Source organism: Lucilia sericata, unplaced genomic scaffold (genome assembly GCF_015586225.1).
Source record: "Lucilia sericata isolate MDLA Ls3-8-SP2 unplaced genomic scaffold, ASM1558622v1 Contig000471F_arrow, whole genome shotgun sequence".
Taxonomy (NCBI): domain Eukaryota; kingdom Metazoa; phylum Arthropoda; class Insecta; order Diptera; family Calliphoridae; genus Lucilia; species Lucilia sericata.
Genome location: NW_023994486.1, coordinates 127,618 through 144,420, shown reverse-complemented (window position 1 = coordinate 144,420; position 16,803 = coordinate 127,618). Strand labels below are relative to the sequence as shown.

The 16,803-nt window shown below is 31.4% G+C and overlaps 1 protein-coding gene and 1 long non-coding RNA gene across 3 annotated transcripts in view; one reads left to right on the top strand and one right to left on the bottom strand.

Annotated features, from left to right (window-relative positions):
• LOC119605296 overlaps nucleotides 1-16,803 on the bottom strand; it is a 186,706-nt gene that overhangs the window by 132,781 nt on the left and 37,122 nt on the right. The window contains exon 2 of the long non-coding RNA XR_005231575.1: nucleotides 1,815-1,857. This is a non-coding gene — a long non-coding RNA (uncharacterized LOC119605296). The remainder of the gene's footprint in view (nucleotides 1-1,814; nucleotides 1,858-16,803) is intronic.
• LOC119605295 (uncharacterized protein DDB_G0271670) overlaps nucleotides 1-16,803 on the top strand; it is a 118,513-nt gene that overhangs the window by 70,839 nt on the left and 30,871 nt on the right. The window lies entirely within an intron of this gene.

The window sequence follows — 16,803 nt, the reverse complement described above, 5'->3', positions numbered from 1 at the left end:
CAACTACTTATCTTGGCAAATAAGGCTTGCCAGTTTAAACATTTTAATAAAATCTTAAAAACTATGTGACCATGGCCATGATAAACATAAAATTAAACAATAAAATACTAGTGTCTAAAAAGCTACAAAAATAAAAAAACTTCATATAAAGAACAAAAATCTGAAGAACAGAACATTTGATAAATGAAAATACTTAATTTACAATATTAAACATTTAAGAAAATCATTTATAAACCTTGACAAACAGAAAAAAACATTTTTAATAAAAAAAAAACAAAAGACTTAAGCAACAAACTTGTTTATTTGTTTTGCTAATTTCTCATGTCGAAATAATGTTTGTTAAGAAAATTAAACTTTGATTGATTCGTTTATAAATTTGGCTTTCTGACAACAAAAAAAAATAAATTTTTTACAACATTCATAATTAGTAGCCAGTTAAAAAAAATCTTGTTTAAAAAAGTCAACTTTTAACCAAAGTTCAACAGGCGAATCTCACACTCTGTTTAAATCTGTTAAAAAAACACCAACACTTGAGTTCAAAGAAAAATTATGTTAATATGTTAAATTAAAATGCGTGTGAAATTGTTAATTTTAAATTCATCCAAATTAATTATTATTTATTAAGACCCCAACATTCACAATAGAAGTTATTTTTTAATATTTGCTAACCTTGTCTGTCTTTTTTTCTTGCGACTCTTTTTTTTTTTGTATTTCTGTTTATTTTGGGAAGATGTAAATTATGATTATTTTTACCTGTATTTATTTGCCCAAGTTTAAGCCATTATTTGGTAATAATTGCCATTTTTTGTTTAATTTTATTTTGAAATTTATGTCTATTTATTAATAAATACCAGTTTCCATATAAATATTTAATTTTAGTTAATCATTGCTTTTTGTCCAAATAAACATATATAATAAAACTGGATTTGGTTTTGAAAGATATTAACAAAATTAAACGTAAGAGATTATAATTAATGGCTGTTTCATAGGATTGGCTTATTAGACATCATTGTTGATTATCTGCATCTCATTTTATATCCTCCTCCAAAAATCAAGGTTTATTGGAATAAAGATTAGGTTACCTGTAGAACTGAACTAGAACTGAACTAGAACTGAACTAGAACTGAACTAGAACTGAACTGAACTAGAACTGAACTAGAACTGAACTAGAACTGAACTAGAACTGAACTAGAACTGAACTGAACTAGAACTGAACTAGAATTGAACTAGAACTGAACTAGAACTGAACTAGAACTGAACTAGAACTGAACTAGAACTGAACTAGAACTGAACTAGAACTGAACTAGAACTGAACTAGAACTGAACTAGAACTGAACTAGAACTGAACTAGAACTGAACTAGAACTGAACTAGAACTGAACTAGAACTGAACTAGAACTGAACTAGAACTGAACTAGAACTGAACTAGAACTGAACTAGAACTGAACTAGAACTGAACTAGAACTGAACTAGAACTGAACTAGAACTGAACTAGAACTGAACTAGAACTGAACTAGAAACTAGAACTGAACTAGAACTGAACTAGAACTGAACTAGAACTGAACTAGAACTGAACTAGAACTGAACTAGAACTGAACTAGAACTGAACTAGAACTGAACTAGAACTGACACTAAATTAAAACAAGAATATAATATGAACTAGTCTGATCTGAAAAAAAGTTTTTGGAAAAAATATATCGTCATAGGTCCGAGCAGTTATTTGTTAATAATAAATATTATCAAGTCATATTTTAATTATAGAGTAATTAGTAATCGATTTTATTGTTCTATCTTATTTATTATATCATTGTTTACCTTATTCTTTCCCCGATCCGTTCATCCGTAATTTTAAAATTTCCTAAAACACAAAAAACAATAACAGTATTAAAATCACACATTGAAAAGTAATAAACCTGAAAATGTTTAAATTAATTTAATAAATGATTTTTAAACAGCTTGATGACACTGTTCATTTTTTTTAACAAATATTTAACAAGAGTTCAGTTATTGAAAACAAGTTTTATTAAAAACAATATTTGTACAATTTGTTGCTTTATTGTATAAATAAATATTATTGTGACAGTATTATTATGCAAATTTTATTTGGAGAAAAAAAAACTAAAACGTTGTTTAACAAAATTTAAACTAATGTAAAATATTTGTTGATTAAACAACAAATTTACTCATCAAATTTTAAAAATAATAATAATGATTTCAGTTAATGAAACTTGTAAACAACAGTATTTTTTGTTATTACTTTTTGTAATTCCTAATGAGCATGTGTAATTTTATGTGTTAATCAAAAAAAAAAGTCAACAAAAAAATAAATTATTAAGACTAACACCTTGACCTTGAAAACCCCATGTCTACAATTGAGAAAAAAAATGTGTAAAGATTGTGTAAACCAATACCAAACCAAAATACCTACAATGTATTGATAAAATACCTTTCAAAATGTATCGTGTTTTTCTATTAACTACAAAAACCTTCTTTGTATCAGTAATATTTTCAAACACTACAAATCATTGATTTAACATATATCTCAATTTTGGGAAGTCTTTTAATTAAAGATTCTCACAAGTTATTAACAAAATAAAAGCTCACAAAAATATTTCATGCTTCTAATCTTAAAGATAAACAAAAGACTTAAGCAACAAACTTGCTAATTTAATTTATGTATGTAATCATGATGATGATGGTGAATTTTTTAATTATGATGTTTATGATTTAAAAGCTTTAAATCAATTATCGGAATTTTTAATAATTATGTTGTAAAACTTACCGCTTTAGGGTGTATTTCTTTCTTTAGAACATTTTTAATTATAGTTATTGTAAAAATACATTTGCTTGATGTATAGTTTTAACCTATTTCAATAGAATTGTCTTGTAAACTTTTTTACAATACAACAAAATGTTAAAAAAGTTACTGTACATTAGATCAAGTTCTAGTTCAGTTCTAGTTGAGTTCTAGTTCAGTTCTAGTTCAGTTCTAGTTCAGTTCCAGTTCAGTTCTAGTTCAGTTCTAGTTCAGTTCTAGTTCAGTTCTAGTTCAGTTCTAGTTCAGTTTCTAGTTCAGTTCTAGTTCTAGTTCAGTTCTAGTTCAGTTCTAGTCAGTTCTAGTTCGTTCTAGTTCATTCTAGTTCAGTTCTAGTTCAGTTCTAGTTCAGTTCTAGTTCAGTTCTAGTTCAGTTCTAGTTCAGTTCTAGTTCAGTTCTAGTCAGTTCTAGTTCAGTTCTAGTTTTCAGTTCTAGTTCAGTTCTAGTTCAGTTCTAGTTCAGTTCTAGTTCAGTTCTAGTTCAGTTCTAGTTCGTTCTAGTTCAGTTCTAGTTCAGTTCTAGTTCAGTTCTAGTTCAGTTCTAGTTCAGTTTCTAGTTCAGTTCTAGTTCAGTTCTAGTTTCAGTTCTAGTTTCAGTTCTAGTTCAGTTCTAGTTCAGTTCTAGTTCAGTTCTAGTTCAGTTCTAGTTCAGTTCTAGTTCAGTTCTAGTTCAGTTCTAGTTCAGTCTAGTTCTAGTTCAGTTCTAGTTCAGTTCTACGTTCAGTTCTAGTTCTAGTTCAGTTCTAGGTTCAGTTCTCTAGTTCAGTTCTAGTTCAGTTCATTCAGTTCTAGTTCAGTTCTAGTTCAGTTCTAGTTCAGTTTCTAGTTCAGTTCTAGTTCAGTTCTAGTTCAGTTCTAGTTCAGTTCTAGTTCAGTTCTAGTTCAGTTCTAGTTCAGTTCTAGTTCAGTTCTAGTTCAGTTCTAGTTCAGTTCTAGTTCAGTTCTAGTTCAGTTCTAGTTCAGTTCTAGTTCAGTTCTAGTTCAGTTCTAGTTCAGTTCTAGTTCAGTTCTAGTTCAGTTCTAGTTCAGTTCTAGTTCAGTTCTAGTTCAGTTCTAGTTCAGTTCTAGTTCAGTTCTAGTTCAGTTCTAGTTCAGTTCTAGTTCAGTTCTAGTTCAGTTCTAGTTCAGTTCTAGTTCAGTTCTAGTTCAGTTCTAGTTCAGTTCTAGTTCAGTTCTAGTTCAGTTCTAGTTCAGTTCTAGTTCAGTTCTAGTTCAGTTCTAGTTCAGTTCTAGTTCAGTTCTAGTTCAGTTCTAGTTCAGTTCTAGTTCAGTTCTAGTTCAGTTCTAGTTCAGTTCTAGTTCAGTTCTAGTTCAGTTCTAGTTCAGTTCTAGTTCAGTTCTAGTTCAGTTCTAGTTCAGTTCTAGTTCAGTTCTAGTTCAGTTCTAGTTCAGTTCTAGTTCAGTTCTAGTTCAGTTCTAGTTCAGTTCTAGTTCAGTTCTAGTTCAGTTCTAGTTCAGTTCTAGTTCAGTTCTAGTTCAGTTCTAGTTCAGTTCTAGTTCAGTTCTAGTTCAGTTCTAGTTCAGTTCTAGTTCAGTTCTAGTTCAGTTCTAGTTCAGTTCTAGTTCAGTTCTAGTTCAGTTCTAGTTCAGTTCTAGTTCAGTTCTAGTTCAGTTCTAGTTCAGTTCTAGTTCAGTTCTAGTTCAGTTCTAGTTCAGTTCTAGTTCAGTTCTAGTTCAGTTCTAGTTCAGTTCTAGTTCAGTTCTAGTTCAGTTCTAGTTCAGTTTAGTTCAGTTCTAGTTCAGTTTAGTTCAGTTCTAGTTCAGTTCTAGTTCAGTTCTAGTTCAGTTCTAGTTCAGTTCTAGTTCAGTTCTAGTTCAGTTCTAGTTCAGTTCTAGTTCAGTTCTAGTTCAGTTCTAGTTCAGTTCTAGTTCAGTTCTAGTTCAGTTCTAGTTCAGTTCTAGTTCAGTTCTAGTTCAGTTCTAGTTCAGTTCTAGTTCAGTTCTAGTTCAGTTCTAGTTCAGTTCTAGTTCTAGTTCAGTTCTAGTTCAGTTCTAGTTCAGTTCTAGTTCTAGTTCAGTTCTAGTTCAGTTCTAGTTCAGTTCTAGTTCAGTTCTAGTTCAGTTCTAGTTCAGTTCTAGTTCAGTTCTAGTTCAGTTCTAGTTCAGTTCTAGTTCAGTTCTAGTTCAGTTCTAGTTCAGTTCTAGTTCAGTTCTAGTTCAGTTCTAGTTCAGTTCTAGTTCAGTTTAGTTCAGTTCTAGTTCAGTTCTAGTTCAGTTCTAGTTCAGTTCTAGTTCAGTTCTAGTTCAGTTCTAGTTCAGTTCTAGTTCAGTTCTAGTTCAGTTCTAGTTCAGTTCTAGTTCAGTTCTAGTTCAGTTCTAGTTCAGTTCTAGTTCAGTTCTAGTTCAGTTCTAGTTCAGTTCTAGTTCAGTTCTAGTTCAGTTCTAGTTCAGTTTCTAGTTCAGTTCTAGTTCAGTTCTAGTTCAGTTCTAGTTCAGTTCTAGTTCAGTTCAGTTCAGTTCTAGTTCAGTTCTAGTTCAGTTCTAGTTCAGTTCTAGTTCAGTTCTAGTTCAGTTCTAGTTCATTCTAGTTCAGTTCTAGTTCAGTTCAGTTCAGTTCTTCAGTTCTAGTTCAGTTCTAGTTCAGTTCTAGTTCAGTTCTAGTTCAGTTCTAGTTCAGTTCTAGTTCAGTTCTAGTTCAGTTCTAGTTCAGTTCTAGTTAATAACTTTATTTTTATACAAAATATTTTCCTATCTTTTTTTTTGCAAGAAAAATTCCTACAAATACTTTTTATCAAGCAGTTAACAATTTGTATGATAACAAAAAACACACATTACAATTTTACAGATTTCTTCAATCGAAACCATTTTCACACACATAATTTGCAAATTTTTTTTCAATTTTACTACCATTTCAACGCTGTACTTGTCTAAATACAGCAAAACATTGAAATTGCCTATTAAAATACCAAAATTCTTTTAATTATTCCTACTGCTCATGTATGAGTATAAGTTGAATACTGCAAACTAGTGGATGTGTAGCTATTTGGCGAACACAATCCCGTTACCGTATGTCTACTTGTATTAAGCTTTTTCGTTGATCTTTTAGCCACTTCCAGCTATTACTAGGAAAAACTTCTGTAACAAAAAAAAAAAACTCAACAGGTACGTGTGTGGTATGTGCTTTTTTACCAGTAAACATTCTCTGTAGGCTTTTTTCTAATTAGTAAAACGACTTGACTAAAACTGATAAACCAAAAACTAAAAAAAAAAGACAAAAAAATTAAGATAGAAAATTTGCCTTTGACTTTTTCCTTTTATTCACATTTTGGTTGCTTTTATACATTAGTTTTCTATAAGTGAATAAGTAAGTATTATGTATGCATACAATAAATTATGGTTTACTACAATGTTTTACACACCGAAAACTATTTTCTGCATACATCTTTTGGTTATACTAGCTGTTAATTGCAATGAACGTACTACAAAAAAAAATAACTAAATATAAGAAAAAACTGTAATGTGGTGGTGAATGTCCAGGAAATGCTTAAAAGTTATAAACATCATTGCTTTCGATGCTCAGATATGTGTGTTTGTATGTATGTAAAATGGTGGGAATTGTGTATGGTCGGTTAAAAAAAAATTCATTAAATAACTAATATGCATGTACTACAATGATGTAATCGCTTATGAAGAAAATTATATATTATAGAGAAATTAAGACAAAACACAAGGACTACTTTTAGGACTTCAGCATTATGGTAAACAGGCCACATATTGACCACCCATAGGGGTAATGTGTTTAAATAAATTTTAAATATATAATTTATAGTTACTAAAACAAAAGACTTAAGACAAAAACTTTATATGTACATAAGCTGCAAAATATTAAAATACTTTTGCTTGATGTATAGTTTTAACCTAAACTGAGGTAGAACTTAACTAGAGCTGAACTAGAACTGAAATATAGACCAAATTAAGGGCCGGCAACGCGGTCTACATTCAGCTTGCACATTATAACTCACTACAAAGTTTCTATAAAACATTTTTTCATTTAATTTCTAAGTCTCCAAGCACATTAAAAAGTTTATTGCCCCCCCCCCCTCCAAACAAATTTTAAAATTTCCTTTATAAAACTTTATTACTCCATCTATCATGTCATAATTTCAAATCCAAACAACCCACTGTATAACACAAATACAACATTTTAACACTTACTTTAGTTGTTTGTTTTCATACTTTTTTTCTAGAATTTTTTTCTTATTTTTTTGGATTATCTTTCGTTTAGAAGAGCAAACATATTTTCCCATAAAATAATTTCATCAATTTCCTATTTTTTTTTTTCTCCACCATTTATTCAGTAATACCTGGTACAATAATGGTATTTTACACCTAAACACAATGTTTATTTTTCCCAATACTATTTTGGTTTCCTACCATCCTTCCCAAATAGATAATCAAATATTTGACCTGTTCAGTAAATAAATTTCATTTAAACAACAAGCGCACAACACATTGTTTTGGCCAAAGAAAAGAAAAACAACAATTGCATTTATAAGCCTGGTTAGAAGAACATTGAAAATTACAAAAAACAAACAACAAAAATTTTCGAATACGAAGAAGTTTTCTTATATTCTTGGCTGGACAAGATTAATATAGTTGGAGCCCTACTTGAAAAGAAGATATTTGGAGAAGAGAATAGAAATGAACTAGAACTGAACTAGAACTGAACTATAACTAGAACTGAACTAGAACTGAACTAGAACTGAACTAGAGCTGAACTAGAACTGAACTAGAACTGAACTAGAACTGAACTAGAACTGAACTAGAACTGAACTAGAACTGAACTAGAACTGAACTAGAACTGAACTAGAACTGAACTAGAACTGAACTAGAACTGAACTAGAACTGAACTAGAACTGAACTAGAACTGAACTAGAACTGAACTAGAACTGAACTAGAACTGAACTAGAACTGAACTAGAACTGAACTAGAACTGAACTAGAACTGAACTAGAACTGAACTAGAACTGAACTAGAACTGAACTAGAACTGAACTAGAACTGAACTAGAACTGAACTAGAACTGAACTAGAACTGAATAGAACTGAAACTAGAACTGAACTAGAACTGAACTAGAACTGAACTAGAACTGAACTAGAACTGAACTAGAACTGAACTAGAACTGAACTAGAACTGAACTAGAACTGAACTAGAACTGAACTAGAACTGAACTAGAACTGAACTAGAACTGAACTAGAACTGAACTAGAACTGAACTAGAACTGAAAGAACTGAACTAGAACTGAACTAGAACTGAACTAGAACTGAACTAGAACTGAACTAGAACTGAACTAGAACTGACTAGAACTAACGAGAACTGAACTAGAACTGAACTAGAACTGAACTAGAACTGAACTAGAACTGAACTAGAACTGAACTAGAAAACTAGAACTGAACTAGAACTGAACTAGAACTGAACTAGAACTGAACTAGAACTGAACTGAGAACTAGAACTGAACTAGAACTGAACTAGAACTGAACTAGAACTGAACTAGAACTGAACTAGAACTGAACTAGAACTGAACTAGAACTGAACTAGAACTGAACTAGAACTGAACTAGAACTGAACTAGAACTGAACTAGAACTGAACTAGAACTGAACTAGAACTGAACTAGAACTGAACTAGAACTGAACTAGAACTGAACTAGAACTGAACTAGAACTGAACTAGAACTGAACTAGAACTGAACTAGAACTGAACTAGAACTGAACTAGAACTGAACTAGAACTGAACTAGAACTGAACTAGAACTGAACTAGACTAAACTGAACTAGAACTGAACTAGAACTGAACTAGAACTGAACTAGAACTGAACTAGAACTGAACTCGAACTGAACTAGAACTGAACTAGAACTGAACTAGAACTGAACTAGAACTGAACTAGAACCGAACTAGAACTGAACTAGAACTGAACTAGAACTGAACTAGAATTGAACTAGAACTGAACCAAAAGTGAACTAGAATTGAACTAGAACTGAACCAAAAGTGAACTAGAACTGAACCAAAAGTGAACTAGAACTGGACAAAAACCGAACTTAGATACGAAACTAACCACTTTAAACTCTAGCTATAGAGTGATCAGAATAAATGTTTCTGTTACGCGATAAACTCAAAATAAAGAAAAGAATCATTTTGGTCGCATCATAACGCTTCTGTTAGGAAATAAGAAGAAAACTTCTTAACTTCATACTTTGCAACAACTGCCGCTGGCACTTCTAGAAGCTACAGATTTTCGTTTTTCTTTTTTTTTCAACTGCTCCAGCGATGTTGTTGACGATGATGATGATCATCAACATGGTGATGACGACGATGCCTACGTTGAAAATGGTTTACAAAGTTTATGTACTCCTAAACATTTAAGTTGTGCGATTTTCTATTCTAACACTAAAACTAAGTTTCTGTAGAGTAAAAAAGATGAAGAACAAAGCAAAACATTAGAAAAAAAAAAGAATAAAACATAAGTTTATAGGCAGGCTCATAGTCAAACTGTATGAAGAAGTTTTAAAGTTGCATGTTAATCTCAATTCAAAAGTCTGTAATTACAATTTCTTTTAACAGCAACAAACTAACAACAACAATAATAGCAACAGCAGCAACAACACTAAACATAAAGTGAGAAAAAAGTGTGATAGTGACTGACACTCACGGTTGCTTCCGCAACCTCCGCTTTTTTCTTTTATTTTTTTTTCTTCTCTATTCTGTTGCATCTTTTAAGCATCCCATATCTTAGTGAAATGGCTAATGTATGCTACTTGCAACACAACAACATCTGTAGCAAGTAAAGTGTATTCTAGTATGTAAGACTATGCCATCCATGTCTGATACTGTCCGCCTGCTTACCCGTCCTTAGCATCGTCGTCTCACTTTGCTAACATGCCATGCCATCCACATGTTTCCAAAACGTACAGAATGTGTACACAAGAACAAAAATGAAGCACAAAACTTAAACACTCCAAACACATTCTAATTCTGATGATGATGATTTCTCGCATATTTTCCCGCCACAATTACACAAAATGCAACAAAAAAAAGAACTGCCACAAATATTGCACCAATGTGGAGAAGGTGTGCTGAAGAAATAAAGTGTCTTTACTGTAGATCAGTCTTTAGTCTAAACTATTAATCAGTCCATAGACTTAACTATTGATTTTTAAATAGTCTTGACTATAGATCAGTCTATAGTCTCGACTAAAGATCAGTCTATAGTCTTGACTATAGATCAGTCTATAGTCTTGACTATAGATCAGTCTATAGTCTTTACTATAGATCAGTCTATAGTCTTTCCTATATAAAAGTCTATAGTCTTGACTATAAATCAGTCTATAGTTTTGACTATAGATCAGTCTATAGTCTTGACTATACATCAGTCTATAGTCTCTATTAAAGATCAGTCTATAGTCTTGACTATAGATCAGTCTATAGTCTTAGTCAGGATGCAATTTAGTCTCAAGATCAGTTTATTGTATTGACTGCTGATCAATATATAGACTTGGATATAGATCAGTCTATAGTCTTGACTATAGATCAGTCTATAGTCTTGACTATAGATCAGCCTGTAGTCTTGACTATAGATTAGTCTATAGTCTTGAATATAGATCAGTGTATAGTCTTGAATATAGATCAGTCTTGATTATAGATCAGTCTATAGTCTTGACTACAAATCAGTCTATAGTCGTGACTACAAATCAGTCTATAGTCGTGACTTTAAATCAGTCTATAGTCTGGACTAAAGATCAATCTACAGTTTTGACTATAGATCAGTCTATAGTCTTGACTATAGATCAGTCTATAGTCTTGACTATAGATCAGTCTATAGTCTTGATTATAGATCAGTTTATAGTCTTGACTATAGATCAGTCTATAGTCTTGACTATAGATCGGTTTATAGTCTATAATCTTGACTATAGATCAGTCTATAGTCTTGACTACAAATCAGTCTATAGTCGTGACTTTAGATCAGTCTATAGTCTGGACTAAAGATCAGTCTATAGAATTGACTATAAATCAGTCTTAGTCTGGATGCAATTAAGTCTCAAGATCAGTTTATTCTATTAACTACTGATCAATATATAGGCTTGTATATAGATCAGTCTATAAATTATTCTACAGTCTTTAGTTCGGACTAGAGATTAGTCTTAACTACAGATCTTTATTTAGTCTTCTTTATCAGTCTTTAGTCTTGACTATAGACCACTATATAGTTTAATCTATTGATCCTTATTTAGCCATAACTATAGATCAGTCTTGCTAATTGATCAGTCTTCTGAGAAACGAATTTTAAATATTTACTTTTTATTAATAATAATAACATCATTTAAAAATATACTAACTTTATTTTTTTACTCTCTCGTTTTAGGTAAGTGTTCTTCAGCAAACCCACAATTCTACTGATAAGGTATTTATCCTAAGAATAGGCTATAAAATTCTTGTTAACCAACAACCTAAACTATGCTTTTAAATACAATGAAAAGTACTTTTTGTCAGAAATACTTCCCTTGTCAAAAAAAAACTTTGTCGATTTTAGAAAAAAGTACTTGTTGCTACATAGTGAGTAGTAGTAGTTGCCTACATATACTTATTTCACATTAGTTTACAGCATGTGAATTTTCCAGTCAAAGTTTAACTGTTTTTTTCTTCCTTTTCTTCTACCGCTGATTTCAGTAAATTTTTTTCATGTAACATTTCTTTTTTTTGCATTTACTTTGGACTTAGAAGAAGTACTAACTTTAAGGCTTAACACACATGTCTGTAAGTGTTTGAGATATGAGTACGCTTTAGATTTAGATTCTATTCATTTTTATTATATTCGTTTCAAAAAAACTTTTTTTTCAAGTCTTGAATGCATTTCATGATTTTCCTGTGTGTGTTTATATGGTTTAACAATTGTTATAAATTTAAAGGAAAATTTACAAGTTTGTTAAACACATTAGAAGTGTAAGTTTATGTTATTTTATGGAAAATCAACACAAACAAACATACATAAATACCAACATACGGACTTAGTTCTACACTTGCTTTAACAATAAAATAATACAGTTTAGGGAGATGGGAGTTTTAAAAATTTAGTACATTTTTAATTTTTTGGTACTTTTTAAGAAAATAAGAAGAAATAAACTAAAAATTAACTAAAACTCAAGTGATTCTAAACTAAAACTGAACTAAAACTGAGTTAGAATTGAACTAGAACTTAACTAAAACTGAACTAGAACTGAACTAGAACTGAACAAGAACTGAACTAGAACTGAACTAGAACTGAGCTAGAACTAAACTTGAACTGAACTTGAACTGAACTAGAACTGAACTTCAACTGAACTAGAACTGAGCTAGAACTGAACTACAACTGAACTACAACTGAACTAGAACTGAACTAGAACTGAACTAGAACTGAACTAGAACTGAACTAGAACTGAACTAGAACTGAACTAGAAGAACTGAACTGAACTGAACTAGAACTGAACTAGAACTGAACTAGAACTGAACTAGAACTGAACTAGAACTGAACTAGAACTGAACTAGAACTAGAACTAGAACTGAACTAGAACTAGAACTAGAACTGAACTAGAACTAGAACTAGAACTAGAACTAGAACTGAACTAGAACTGAACTAGAACTGAACTAGAACTGAACTAGAACTGAACTAGAACTGACTAGAACTGAACTAGAACTGAACTAGAACTGAACTAGAACTGAACTAGAACTGAACTAGAACTGAACTAGAACTGAACTAGAACTGAACTAGAACTGAACTAGAACTGAACTAGAACTGAACTAGAACTGAACTAGAACTGAACTAGAACTGAACTAGAACTGAACCTGAACTAGAACTGAACTAGAACTGAACTAGAACTGAACTAGAACTGAACTAGAACTGAACTAGAACTGAACTAGAACTGAACTAGAACTGAACTAGAACTGAACTAGAACTGAACTAGAACTGAACTAGAACTGAACTAAAACTGAACTAGAACTGAACTAGAACTGAACTAGAACTGAACTAGAACTGAACTAGAACTGAACTAGAACTGAACTAGAACTGAACTAGAACTGAACTAGAACTGAACTAGAACTGAACTAGAACTGAACTAGAACTGAACTAGAACTGAACTAGAACTGAACTAGAACTGAACTAGAACTGAACTAGAACTGAACTAGAACTGAACTAGAACTGAACTAGAACTGAACTAGAACTGAACTAGAACTGAACTAGAACTAGAACTGAACTAGAACTGAACTAGAACTGAACTAGAACTGAACTAGAACTGAACTAGAACTGAACTAGAACTGAACTAGAACTGAACTAGAACTGAACTAGAACTGAACTAGAACTGAACTAGAACTGAACTAGAACTGAACTAGAACTGAACTAGAACTGAACTAGAACTGAACTAGAACTGAACTAGAACTGAACTAGAACTGAACTAGAACTGAACTAACTGAACTAGACTGAACTAGAACTGAACTAGAACTGAACTAGAACTGAACTAGAACTGAACTAGAACTGAACTAGAACTGAACTAGAACTGAACTAGAACTGAACTAGAACTGAACTAGAACTGAACTAGAACTGAACTAGAACTGAACTAGAACTGAACTAGAACTGAACTAGAACTGAACTAGAACTGAACTAGAACTGAACTAGAACTGAACTAGAACTGAACTAGAACTGAACTGAACTAGAACTGAACTAGAACTGAACTAGAACTGAACTAGAACTGAACTAGAACTGAACTAGAACTGAACTAGAACTGAACTAGAACTGAACTAGAACTGAACTAGAACTGAACTAGAACTGAACTAGAACTGAACTAGAACTGAACTAGAACTGAACTAGAACTGAACTAGAACTGAACTAGAACTGAACTAGAACTGAACTAGAACTGAACTGAACTAGAACTGAACTAGAACTGAACTAACTGAACTACAACTGACTAAACTGAACTAGAACTGAACTAGAACTGAACTAGAACTGAACTAGAACTGAACTAGAACTGAACTAGAACTGAACTAGAACTGAACTAGAACGAACTAGAACTGAATAGAACTGAACTAGAACTGAACTAGAACTGAACTAGAACTTGAACTAGAACTGAACTAGAATCTGAACTGAACTGAACTAGAACTGAACTAGAACTGAACTAGAACTGAACTAGAACTGAACTAGAACTGAACTAGAACTGAACTAGAACTGAACTAGAACTGAACTAGAACTGAACTAGAACTGAACTAGAACTGAACTAGAACTGAACTAGAACTGAACTAGAACTGAACTAGAACTGAACTAGAACTGACTAGAACTGAACTAGAACTGAACTAGAAACTGAACTAGAACTGAACTAGAACTGAACTAGAACTGAACTAGAACTGAACTAGAACTGAACTAGAACTGAACTAGAACTGAACTAGAACTGAACTAGAACTGAACTAGAACTGAACTAGAACTGAACTAATGAACTAGAACTGAACTAGAACTGAACTAGAACTACTGAAACTAGAACTGAACTAGAACTGAACTAGAACTGAACTAGAACTGAACTAGAACTGAACTAGAACTGAACTAGAACTGAACTAGAACTGAACTAGAACCGAAATTAAACAAACGTTCTAGTACTTTTTTCACCACCCTGTTATTCTAAGCCAAACCAAAAACAACTATTGGAACTGAAAAGCTGAAATAAGCAATTTATGTTACAAACTAATAGCAAGTGAATAGAAGTAAGTATTATTTAGTTTGGGAATAGAGCATGCGTCATCATGGTTATATAATCTGTATGCGCTGTTATAGTTGAAGCAAAAAGAATTCGAGAAAAAATTCGTGAAACATGTGGAGATTAATTGAATTAAAGCAGAGAATTTCTTTCTTCTTACAAAGACAGTTAAGTTTTTTTTAAAAGCTGGTACATGAAATTCTTACACATAGACTACATAGAGATCAATAGAAAGGTTTAACGGAACTAATTGCTAAAGGAGATAGAAATTTAAATTCACACACTAAAAATTTGCTTTGGCTGTGTTATGAGTTGGGGGAGTGCAGGGGTGAAAAAAGCGGCATTTTTGAGATATGATATGGTAAATTTTGAAAATTGGTTTACTTTCTCAGGCTTTCAAGTATAAATTTTGAACTGAGTTCATATGTAATTTGTTGTAATATTTTAATTGAAATTAAAGAATTGAAAGGAATACATGGGAAAGTATACTTCGATATTTTCAAAACCTTAAGAATAAAGATCCCTTAAGATTCTAGAAAATTATTAAGGAAATAAATCAAAATGAAAAAGAAATCTTATATTTGTTCTAGTTCTCACATTTTGAATATTTTCTATAATTTTTCAATATAAGTAAAATCCAAAAAGTGTTATTCTTCTATAGCCTACTGCTAGCTGCCACATTTATTTATATTTTTCTTTCTATTTCCTATCTCTATGCCTCAAAGAATGCCAAAACATCTAACAATACAAAACCCAACATAGCAATTGTTCCTTCCTTCATCTCTCACATCGGTTAAAGCATTTAATTCATAGCTGGAAAAGAAGAAAAGCAGCCCACACACATAAAAAAGAATTTATCCAACACACGCGTCAAAAAAATAAAAAAAAACTTAAACTTGCCACAAACAACAAAAAATCGAGCATTGTGAATAAAGAAAAAAATTTATATGTATAGAAAAACAAAAATATTTCTCAGGTGTATGTTGTTTTTTTCCTATAAAAGAGGTAGTTTCAACACAAAACTGCAATCAAGTTCAAGCAACAAGTATAAGGTCTTGACTGTTGGCAACATACGAGTATGTTGCAAAAAAATATAAAAAAAATAAAACTTAACAGTTTTATAAAGATTTTAAGATTTTCGTTATTTTCGGTTATTTTATTTTTTTGGTTTATAAACAAGTGTTTGTGATATGCAAAAATGTTTAGCTATTTAGCCTAGGTACTATGTAGTTTTCTTTTTGGTAATAGTGGCATTAATACAAAACTATACACGCCTTTCATAAATAAGCTAAATATTTATATTTTCTTCTTCTATATAATATTTGTCTATGGTATTTTATTTCGTTTATCTTCATTTATTTGCATTTTATGAACTCGTAACAGTCAGTTGTTGGGCATTCTGAACTCCCCCTTTAATCATGTCTTCTAAATGTTGTTGTTATTTGAATCGTTTAAATGTTATGTTTAGATTTGAAAAGGATTTATGTTTTTTCTAGTATTTAAAACACTGGGAAAAATTTGAAAGGAAATTTAAAATATAACGGTATATTTCTATAAGTAAGAAATTATAACGATTTTCATACAAATAGTCTCGTTTATTACCTAGTCTATAGTCTTGACTATAGATCAATCTTGACTATAGATCAGTCTACAATCTTAACTATAAATCAGTCTATAAATCTTGACTATTGATCAATCTTGGCTATAGATCAATCTATAGTCTTCATTATATATCAGTTTATAGTCATGACTATAGATCAGTCTATAGTCTTGACTATATATCATTCTATAGCCTTGACTATAGGTCAGTCTATAGTCTTGACTATAGATGACTCTACAATCTTGACTATAGATCAGTTTATAGTCTTGACTATAGATCAGTCTGCACCCTTGACTATAGATCAGTCTATAGTCTTGACTATAGATCAGTCTATAGTCTTGACTATAGATCAGTCTATAGTCTTGACTATAGATCTGTCTACAGTCTTGACTATAGATCGGTCTATAGTCTTGTCTATAAATCAGTCTATAGTCTTGACTACAGATCAGTCTATAGTCTTGACTATAGATCAGTCTATAGTCTTTACTATAGATCAGTCTATAGTCTTGACTATAGATCAGTCAATAGTCTTGACTATAGATCAGTCTATAGTCTTGACTATAGATCAGTCTATTGTTTTGACTATAGATCAGTCTATAGTTTTGACTATAGATGAGTCTATAGTCTTGACTACAGATCAGTCTATAGTCTTGACTATAGATCAGTCTATAGTATTGACAATAGATC